The following is a 10,556-nucleotide window of genomic DNA, read 5'->3' as shown; positions in this document are numbered from 1 at the left end:
ACGAGACAATTTCAGTTATTAATTTATCTCAAAGAAAACTGTTTTATAGAAAACTAACAAAGCTGTTGCAATCAGCAGGTTGAATATATTGCAAGAAACAATTATTTTACATAAAATAATACATAAATAAGGATTTAGCAATTTACACGCAGCATACACATGCGAAACCATATGAAAAATAAAGGAAAAAATAGTTATTTAAAAGGAGTAGAATAATGCAAAGTGACCGGATCCACTTTGCATAGACCTCCCGTCCACCACATACTATCTATGACCAACTGAAATAACAGCTGCAACAAATTGCTATGTTCACAACTAGGAGAGCTGACTATGTGTTCCATGGATTTGCACCAGGGTTCGTGAACCATACGTATGAAAACAAACACTGCAGATACACCTTGTGCAATGAACAGCACTGCCACTACCTGGAGCAGCTCCTGTAGAGCACTCAGGTCACAGCTCATTGTCTCTACTGCATGCTCACTATGATTTGACAATGATCCCATCTTTGAACTATTGAACTAATTTTACATTTCTGGGCATGGTTTCCTCATCAAAACTTTATCTACAAAATTGTTCCTACCATCTCTAGAGGCCTAGAACAGGAATTGTGAAACATATTGAATATTCTATTTGTCTACATATGGTGAGCTGTCTATTTTAATTGTATTATGATGGCAAATCCATATTATTGAGAGATGGATCCAGGATGAATGAATAAATAAATAAACAAAAAAAAACAACTTCTCATCCTATGTATGGGAACAGGATATGATTATCAGTTGAATGCAATAACTATCTCCATTAAATTCCACATAGAAATATATTTCACAGTAAGCCATATACATGTACACAGCTTGCGATACAGAACAGAACTAAAAACTAACATGGAGGCTCGGCAGAGCAATCAGAGTCCAAAGAAGGTGTTAATCGTGGTCAATATGACCTACTGATGCCGCACAGCCCCCCACCTCGCAGTACAGAGTACCACCAGTGAGGCTTCTGCAGAAGTCATGTGGGCTTCAGCGTGGGTAGTAGTCATGCGAGTCGGCAGGCGCACAACCGGGATTTCCATCTCGGTCGAGGCCGAGTGTGGAGGCGGAGTGGCTGGCGGCAGGTTCACCTTGTAGTCGGTTAACCAGCGGGTTCGGATGATGTGTTGACTGGCCCGAGAGCAGGAGTGTAGAATGGCCTGCAGCGTGGTGCAGGCGTGTGTGCCCCATATGAAGATCGAGCCATCCGACGAGATGAACGCGTGGATTTCTGACTGGTTGCACTCATGGGGGAGTGACAGGCTATGCACCACACTGACATTTAACTGCCCATTGGATGGCGAGTCCACAGAGTCTGTTAAGAGCATGAGCACACGGTCATCGAAGGTGACGATCGACACATCGTCCACACAGTGTGGTGGCACATTGCAGCACAGGTTGAATGTGGGAGAGCGAGTCTCTGCAGACGGCAAAGTGGCGGCGAAACCCGCACGTGGGGTGGATGGCGATGTACCTGGAAAACCTGAATGATTACAACGAATCATGACCTGGAGAAAACAGTGCCATGGGATGAGACAAAGCATTTTCAGGCTCCGCAGCAGAAAAGTCATCAGGAGGGTCTGACTGAGACGGCAGAGGGGCGTCGTAGTCCAAGCAGGTTTGAGCCTGTGCAATGAAATAGTTTGAGGATGATCTTTAACAATAATGTCGAATGTTGTCTTGCCCCGGCAGAGTACATTAAAGGGGCCAAGGTGTGGTGATTGCAGGGATTGTCTAACAGAATCATCCCTGAGCATAACATGGGAGCAAGTGTAGAGTGCAGTTGGCACGTAAGTGTCTGGCAGGGAATAGCGGATAGGTGGGTGTAGCCGTGCATGTTTGAAGTGAGTGCGCATGCGACTAATGAAATCTGGGGAAGGGGGAAAATCCTCGGGTGCTTGAGGCAGGATAAGTTTCCCTGGTAGGACTGGGTTGTCCCCGAAAGCAAATTCAGAGATGGTTCCCTGTAAGTCTGGTTTAAAAGTCAAATGGAGACCGAGTGACGCCCATGGAAGCGCTACAGACCAGAGGCAGTCATGGCACCTGACAGCAGTTTTGAGGGTGCGGTGGCACTGTTCAACTAACCCATCACTTTGCGGGTCGTAGGTTGTTGTATGAATTTTTTTAATGCTGCAGATGTTACATAAAATGGTGAACAGGGCACACCCAAACTGCCAACCTTGGTCAGAGGTGATGGTGGTCAGGCAACTGAACCTGGCAATCCATGAGGAGACGAAACCCTAGGCCACAGTTTCAGTGGTGATGTTGGGTAAAGGAACAGCTTTCACCCAGCGAGACATGTGGTCGATTGTAGAGAGAATATATCTGTGATCCTCCAACAGTGGTAGTGGACTGATAAGGTCGATATGTATGTGACGAAATCATCCTTGTGGAATGTCAAACTTGCCTAGAGGAGGGGTGGTGTGGTGGCTGACTTTGTTGCATTGACAGGGGATGCAGCTGCGTGCCCAGGTCTTACAGTTCCGTTTAATATTTTTCCAAACGAAATACTCGGATACAAGCCATGTAGTGGCTCAGACGCCAGGGTGAGCGAGGATACGCAAGGCGTCGAAGGCTTGCCAGTGCAATGTGGGTGGGAGCAACAGCTGCAGGGTGACAATAGAAGAATCGCACTACACCTCGTCCAAAATGCCAGGGAACTTGGCTTTGGTAAACACAAGATATCTTTGAGGATCCATGAGGAGAGCTTGAGATTCCTTGTTGAAGGCCTGGAGAGTGGCCGGGTTGGAAAAGTCGATGATGCACAAGACAGTACTGATCCACGAGAAAAAAAATCTGCAGGGATGTTTTCTTTGCCTTTGATGTAGCAAACGTATGTTGTGAATTGAGAGACTAAATCAAAGTGGCGGAAACATTGAGAGGGTGGGTCCTCGGGAGGGTTGCAGAAAGCGTCTGCTAGTGGTTTGTGATCAGTGAGGATGAAGAAAGAGCGGCTCTCAACATCGGGGCGAAAGTGTTTGATGGCTTCATAGACCACCAGAAGTTCCCTATCAAAATTGGAATATTTCTTCTGAACTGAAGAAATGAAGGGGAGAAACCATGTCACCCTTGCGTTGCTGTAGTACTGCCCCCACCGTGATGTCACTGGCATCTAGTGATGAACAACTCGGCCAATGGGTTGGGATGGGTGAGTGTCATGGCGTGAGCTAAGGAAGTTTTTAGAGCCTGTAAGGCCTCCAGCATAGGTTCAGTCCAGCAAACTGGTTTAAGGCCTGAAGTCTGTTTGCCCGACAGCGAGTCTGTCAGCGGGGCCTGCACAGCGGCGGCAGAAGGCAGATGCTGACGGTAGTAATTTATTGTACCCAAAGAAACGTTGGAGTTCTTTGTAAGTAGTCAGAGGTGGCAGTGACGTGATGGCCTGCACGTGGGATTTGGGAGGCTGTATTCCGTCTGTGGAAACGGTGTAACCCAAAAGTGTGACAGAGGATTGGTGCAATTGGAATTTGTCCTTGTTGACCTCAACGCCATTGGAGTTCAAGGTCTGGAGGACTTTGTATAAAAGATTTTCGTGTTCCTCAGCTGAGTTGCTGAAAATGAGTATGTCATCCAGATATTCAAAGCAAAACTTGAACTGTCGTAAGATTGAGTCGATGAAACGTTGCCATGTTTGTGCCGCGTTTTTCAGGCCGAACGGCATGAAGTTGTATTGGAACAAACTGAGAGGCATGATAATAGCTGTCTTTGGAGTCTCTTCCGGCACCACGGGAATCTGGTGACAGGCTCGTTTAGAGTCAATCACACTGAAGATTGTGGAACCCGATAACATATGAGTGAAATCGTTTATGTTTGACACGGGGTAATTGTCCATGATGGTATGAGCATTTAAGCATCTGTAATCACAGCACATTCGAAAAAAGCCGTTGTGTTTGGGGATGAGGTGAATCGGTGAAGACCAGTTGCTGTCTGATGGTTGTAGAATACCTGCCTCCAAAAGTTCGTTAATTTGCTGCTGGGCCATGCACAACTTGGTGGCATTGAGGCGTCTAACCCTGTGCCTAATAGGAGGGCCGGCAGTGGTAATTATCTTGTGTGTCATTCCGTCAGTGAAGGAAGAAACTGAGAACTGCACACGAGACTGAGTTACATCCTGATGTGAAGTTTCTGGACGAGGAGGGTGTGATGAGGCGTAACCGTTAGTGCGAGTGGGAAAAGGCAGCACAAAAGTCACATGCCTATTACATGAGTGCAGCATTTGCTTGTTTGGAGAGCTCGGCTGCACACGCAGCACGGAGTGGGTCAGGACGCGCAGCGACTGTGTGTTGTCAGCTTTGCCTTGGGTAATCAGTGCAGGCGGGAGAGGCGCTGGCATCGCGCGGGGAACAGTGATGGCCACCGAGTCACGTGGTTGGCGCGTGAGAGAGGGGGAATGTTTATCAACACATGGGGCGGCTGCCTGCGTGATGGGCATGGTCATATTACGCACGTGACTGTCATTAGAAGCACTGTTTGAAACACATGGCACTGAACGTGGCGAGCGCATCGGGGGTGCCGTGTCTACCGGATGCCAATCATCACACACAATTAATGTTTTTGGACTAACCTGCGGAGTGTCCGAGCGGGTGTCTGCTGGAGAAACAAGGTTAGGTGGCAGCACTGTGGACTGCAGTTTCACCAGCGAGGTACGAGCTGCGACGAGCTATTTGTAAGTGTGTGCCATTCGTTGTTTCAGTCGTCATTTTCCTGGCAGAGTTGTGCTGCCGAGTCGTATTCTGACAGTAGGTTAGTGATGCAGGTCACAATGTTGCCTGTGAGGGCGGAGCACTCACGTACTAACTCACATGTCACGAGAGAAACAGAACGTGAATAGAAGTGCAGGAGCACAGTATCTGAGTGTTAGTGGGATGGTGTAGCACCGAGCCCTGAACCACATTCAGAGAGTTTGTAATAGGACAAAAAATCTATACCGAGAACTGGTTCATTGATGTCGGCACTGTAGAAAGTCCACAGAAAACACAGAGAAGGAGATAGGAGTGGTGAGCTGGTTGGTGTTGTCGTAGCAGTGCATAGAGCTGGTCTGCGATGTAGAGACAAGAGCCAACTGACTTGAAGGAGTGCGGTAGCAGGTGAATCTGTAGGTGGCTAGGCAATTTGGCGGACCATACCGCCCACAGAGTGACGTCCGGCATTGCATGCTCACTCACAAGCAACTGAAGGTGGTGCTAGAGTTGTGATGGAGTTCGGTCCCCCATGTGTTCCTCATACGAGATCTTGATGATTAATTCTTGTGGTGAGCAGGCGAGTCGGACCATGATCATTTTCTTCACGAACTCGTACTTCGGTGGAGGTGATGGCGAGAGGAATAGATCGCAAATTAAGTCTGAGTGATCATGGAGGTGTGTGATGAGACACAGGAATTTAGAGTTGTCATTGGACACATGATGCAACTTGAAAAGATGCTCAACAAGTGCAAACCATGATACAGGGTTGTCCTTGTATAAAGGAGGCAGATTCGGCAGACACCCAGGGGGAGGGGACGAAGGCAGCTTTGGTGCCCCTTGGAAAACCAGCTGGTCCGTGGTAGGTGAGGCCGTACAGCAGACTGGCACAGTAGGCATAGGTGTGTTACTGGCAAGCACATCCATAGCAATGGCAGGTTGTATTCTCCTTGATGTGTCGCGAAAACACAACGCGGCTGGCATGGTCGGTACCGTGGGAACAAGCAGTTGCGCAATATGTGCGGGGGTCCAGTAAACTGGACCGGAGATTACATGTACTGAATTGAACTGACCCACCCCAGACATAGCGCAGAAGGCCAGCATGGCAGACACAGACGGTGCTGCGGGAGAGGCGGGGGGGGGGGGGGGGGGGGAGACAGGGAGAGGCGGAGGGGGAGGGAGGGGGGGAAGGAGGGGGAGGAGATGGAGGGTGGAGGGGAGTGGGGAGTGGGAGAGGGAGGACAGAAAATGTTGGGGGGTTTGCTAGGAGAAGGCAGTATGCGATCTGGACAGGGAAGGAGTGATGTGCACGAAAGACAGAAGGGAAAAGGTAAGGTGAAGCAGTGGAAAACTGGTTAACAGAGGTTTAGGCCAGAAGATTACAAGAGCACAGTTTCCACTAGGTAGACATTTCCCACGTGTGCAGTTCGGTTCAGAGAAATTTGTGCTGGAAGGGAGTATCCAAATTGCGAATGGAGTTAAGCAGCTGTTGAAGTCATTTGTGGTGTGGTGCCCAGTGTGTTCAGTAATTGCATGGTTTGTGGTTTGCAACAGTTTGGTGGTCTCCATTCATGTGAAGAGACATTTGGTTACTTGTCATGCCCACACTGAATGCTGCACAGTAATAGCAGCATAGCAGATAATCCAGGTAGTCAGAAAAAGCCTGAAGAGCTTGTAAAGGCATTGCAGAGGAGGTTGTGTTAAGAAATAATTGTTAAGAAAAAATTCAATATGTTGTACCATTTCCAAGTTTTTAGCATTGAAGTTGTACCTGGGTCAACCACAGGGGAATGAGCCAGTTGGTCCATGGGTGGGAGGAGGATTGGAATAGGCATGGACAAGAATATTTTGTAGGTTGTATGGGTGGTGAAACACTACTTTGGACAATGTGGGCAAGTTTTTGGGCAGAACAGTCCTCATCTCTGGGGATGATAAGAGGTAGTCAAAGCACTGGTTGAGCTTTTCAAGGACAGGGTGATACTGGGTTATCAGAGACGTGCATGTTGGTGTCTTGTTAACAGATTTACTGGTGTCAGAGGAGGAGATGGCATGGTGAGATCTGTTTATGCATGAGCTGGATAGGATATTGTCTGTAAATGAAGACTATGGTAAGGTTATCTGTATATTTTGACAGCTCCTGCTTTCCACTCCAGAAGTTGCTTCCATCAGTGACAAGGCTACTAAGGAAGAGATGTTTTGACATCGATTGGGTGATAGCTGTCAGAGAGGAGGTACTGTTGGCGGTTGGTGCACTTGATATGAAAAGACATCTTTCTGGAGCCATCTGAGATGTGGAGATCGACATCTAAAAAGCTGATGCATTGAGTTGAGAAGAACCAGGTGAAGTGGGTTTGGGAGTAGGTGTCGATGTTATAGAGTGAAAACGAAAGTTGTTCCTCGCCTGAGTCCAAATTAGAAAAATTCACCAATGAAAATGAACCAGATAAGGTATCTCAGGTTTTGTGGCCATGGGTATGGCAGATGTTGGCATATAAGGATATTGCATCCATAGTGACAATGAAGGAGTCTGGTAGTAATGGGACAGAAACGGTAGAAAGGCTGAGAAAGAAATGAACATTTTCTTCACTGTAAGATATGTTACAGACAATAGCTTGGATATGTTTGTCAATGAAGTCAGAGGTTTATTCTGTGGAAGCAATGTACCCCATTACAATCGAATGACCAGTGCGGTTGGGTTTATGGAGTTTGCGGAGTAATAAAAGGTAGGAGTGCAGGCAGTTGCTGGAGTTAGAGGGAGATGGATTCAAGTACCAGGTTTCAAGATGGACCTGAATCATTGAGGAGCTGCTGGAGGCCCTATTGGACTTTTGAGAAGGAATCATGACCATAAGGTTCATATGCAGAGGTGCCAGAAAGTTGGCAGAGACTCTCACCCACTTCATGACCACTATGGTGGAGACTTCGTCTCTGGGAAAGATGAAGTCTGGGTCAGTTTTGAGGTTATGGATAGCTGTCTGTTCAGTAGGAGTGATGTTGGACTCACTGGGGAGAAATTTAGGAAAGGAAGGTGAGGCCAGGCTATAAGTGAGAAATTCTTTAAACATAACCAGGGGCTGATTGCGTGTAAGGGGAAGAAGACCACAGTCTGGGTGAGGTTGGAGCTGCTTTAAACAAGGTTCTGTGCATGGATATGGTTGTCTGTTGTCAGTAGGGTGCAGGGTGAAGAAAAGTTTCCACGGCAGAGAACAAGTAAAGGAAAGAAGGCCCTTGTTAAATCCAGCATGGCTCAACTTAGGTTTTAGGGTCAAGAAAGAAGTGAAGTACTGACACTTTTGCATGGTTCAGAGTTTTGGCAAAAAGGTTGACAACAGTGTTATAGGATGTGGAATGTGGAGTGAGTCAGCAAGGCATCGTTGGAAAGCTGTGAGGGATTGATAGGGGCAGGGGTGTGGCAGATCAGAATGGTAGTCTCTTTCAAGGTTACATATATTCTCAAGCGGGTGTAAGACAGGAGTAGCTGGGTCAGCTTCCTCAGAAGGTGATGAGAATGCTGTTCCCACTTCCCCATCTTCTCTCTCTCTCTCATTTCTGTGTCCCCATCTCCACCACACTCTTGTTCCTCTTTTTCCACCCCTCTCTCTTTCTCTCTCCCCTCCCTGTCACCTTGTTAATCTCCACCTTTCTCTCCTTTTCTCCTCTCCCTCCCAGCCCCCTCTCCATCTTCTTCTTTCTCTGTCTTATATATTCTGCCCTCTTTATGCAGATGCTGATGCTGAATCACTTGTCAAAAGATTTGCCTCACACTGTCTGATTTGGTTACCCATTCCTTCTCTCATGCATTCTTCTCTGACTCCTCTCCTCCATCTGCCTGGACAATTGCTCTCAATAATTAATAATCAATAATCATTTTTACCATGACTGAAGGAGTGTGCATTTGGGTTTCTATGTGATTGTGTGTGTGAATGTGTGCTTTTCACTTGAAAAAGAACAAGAGCTTGAAAGCTAGTGCATACATTTTCTGTTACGTGTTTCTGTGTGTCATGCATCAGTCTGCTGTGGGTGAGCATTTGTCCTTTTTTTTTTTTTTTTTTTTCACTGAATCAATAACCGAGGATAAAATTGTACAATTATGAATCAGCAATGTAAAACTTGTTTACATGGAGGTTCTGTCTTCATATATAATATCAATATTTCTGTGTTCTGTGGCAGTATTGGACTCTGTTGCTGCTAAATGGTATATTTTGTTACCTGCATATGGTTATATGGTATCGGTACATTATCTATTTACATGCAAAACTCTTTAGCTTTATCTGAGCTGTAAAAGGTTATTATTGCTTCACTAGTGGCAGTACATAATCCCTTTCAAAGTTATAACAGCAGCTGTTAATTCAATATCTACAAACATACCCTGTAAGCCACTGCACAGTCATAAATTATTATGCTTTGTATCTTCTTCACCTTTTTTACATTATTTGTCAGTTTAAGATATCTTACAATGTACTTCTTGGAAAAATTTTCAAATTTTCTGTAAGAATTCATGGACTCAGCTGTGCCAATGAAAACAAGTATCTCTAAATAAACATGTAGAGCTCAAGGACACTTCAATCAGTTACATTTTTAAATGTAGGTAAATAGAAGATATTTCAAGTTGCAGATAAGAACAATTACAAGACACTTACATAAAGCTTTCAAAGCCTTCATCAGTAAAAGAGAGACGCACAACACTTACACACACAAGCAAGCACATCTCATGCACACATGACAGTCAACTCCATCATCTCAGGCTGGAATGCATCACGTGAGATGCAAGCAACAATGTAGGAGGCAGTGAAGGGGAAGGAATGATGTATGGGTGAGGGAAGCGACAAATGCTGTCTGCTGGAGTGTACAAGGACTAGAATGCCAACAGGTACTCTTTCAGGAGGTTGTGGGGTAGGGAGGAGGATAAAAAGGAATAAAAACGGTGAGGAGTGGGGAAGATAGGTGGATACATTGACGGAAGGCTGCAAATAAAAAGTATGAGAGATGGGAATCGAAATAGTGGAGATTGGTCCAGTTGTTCCGGTCCACAGTGGTAAAGGATGACGAAGGGGACACTCATTTGTTGCTGATTCTTGAGGGTGGTGGGAGAATTGGGTGTATGTGCGAGGCGAAATGGTATGGGAGATCTATTTGTGGACTGGGTCTGGGAGATAGTACCTGTTCATGCTGTTCATGAAGGCCTTGGTGAGACCCTCAGCACGCTGAGCAAAGGAGTTCTTGTCACTGCAGATATGACATCGCTGGTTGGGCAAGTTGTATGGGAGGGATTTTTTAATGTGAAACGGATGGCAGCTGTCGAAATGCAGGTACTGGTGGGTTTAAAGTGGACAGAGGTGAGGATGGAGACATCAAAGAGGAGGAGGTCAACATCAAGGAAGGTGGCACATTGGACTGAACAGGACAACATGAAGCAGATGGGGGAGAAGGTGTTGAAGTTTGAAGGAATGAAGATGGGGTTTTCTGGTCCTCAGTCCAGATCATGAAGATATCATCAATGAACCTGCATCAGACTAGGGGTTTGGTGTTTTCAGAGGCTAGGAAGATCTTCTCTAGATGGACAATAAAAAGATTAGCACAGGAGGGTGCCATGCAGGTGCCCATGGATGCGCTGCAGATTCATTTCTATACCTTCTCTTCAAATGAGTAGTAGTTGTTGTTTGAGATAAAGTTAGTAAGGTGTATGAGGAATGAGATCATGGGTTTGGAGTCAGAAGGACATTGGGAAAGGTAGTGTTCAATAGTATTAAGACCATGGGCAGGTGGGAGTTGGTGTATAGGAAGGTGGCATCAACAGTGATGAGTAGGGATACAGTACGAAAAGGGATGGGGATGGTGGAGAGTCAGT

The 10,556-nt window shown here is 46.2% G+C and overlaps 1 protein-coding gene across 1 annotated transcript in view; it reads right to left on the bottom strand.

Annotated features, from left to right (window-relative positions):
• Window positions 1-1,190: 1,190 nt before the first annotated feature.
• The window catches only part of LOC124776844 (protein Mpv17-like), a 323,979-nt gene continuing 314,613 nt past the window's right edge, over window positions 1,191-10,556 (bottom strand). Inside the window, exon 6 of the mRNA XM_047252012.1 lies at window positions 1,191-1,515. The gene's annotated coding sequence lies outside the window, so the exon portion shown is untranslated. The remainder of the gene's footprint in view (window positions 1,516-10,556) is intronic.

The sequence above is a fragment of the Schistocerca piceifrons genome, chromosome 2 (genome assembly GCF_021461385.2).
Source record: "Schistocerca piceifrons isolate TAMUIC-IGC-003096 chromosome 2, iqSchPice1.1, whole genome shotgun sequence".
Taxonomy (NCBI): Eukaryota; Metazoa; Arthropoda; class Insecta; order Orthoptera; family Acrididae; genus Schistocerca; species Schistocerca piceifrons.
Note: the sequence above shows the minus strand (reverse complement) of the source record. Positions and strands in the feature narration are given on the sequence as shown.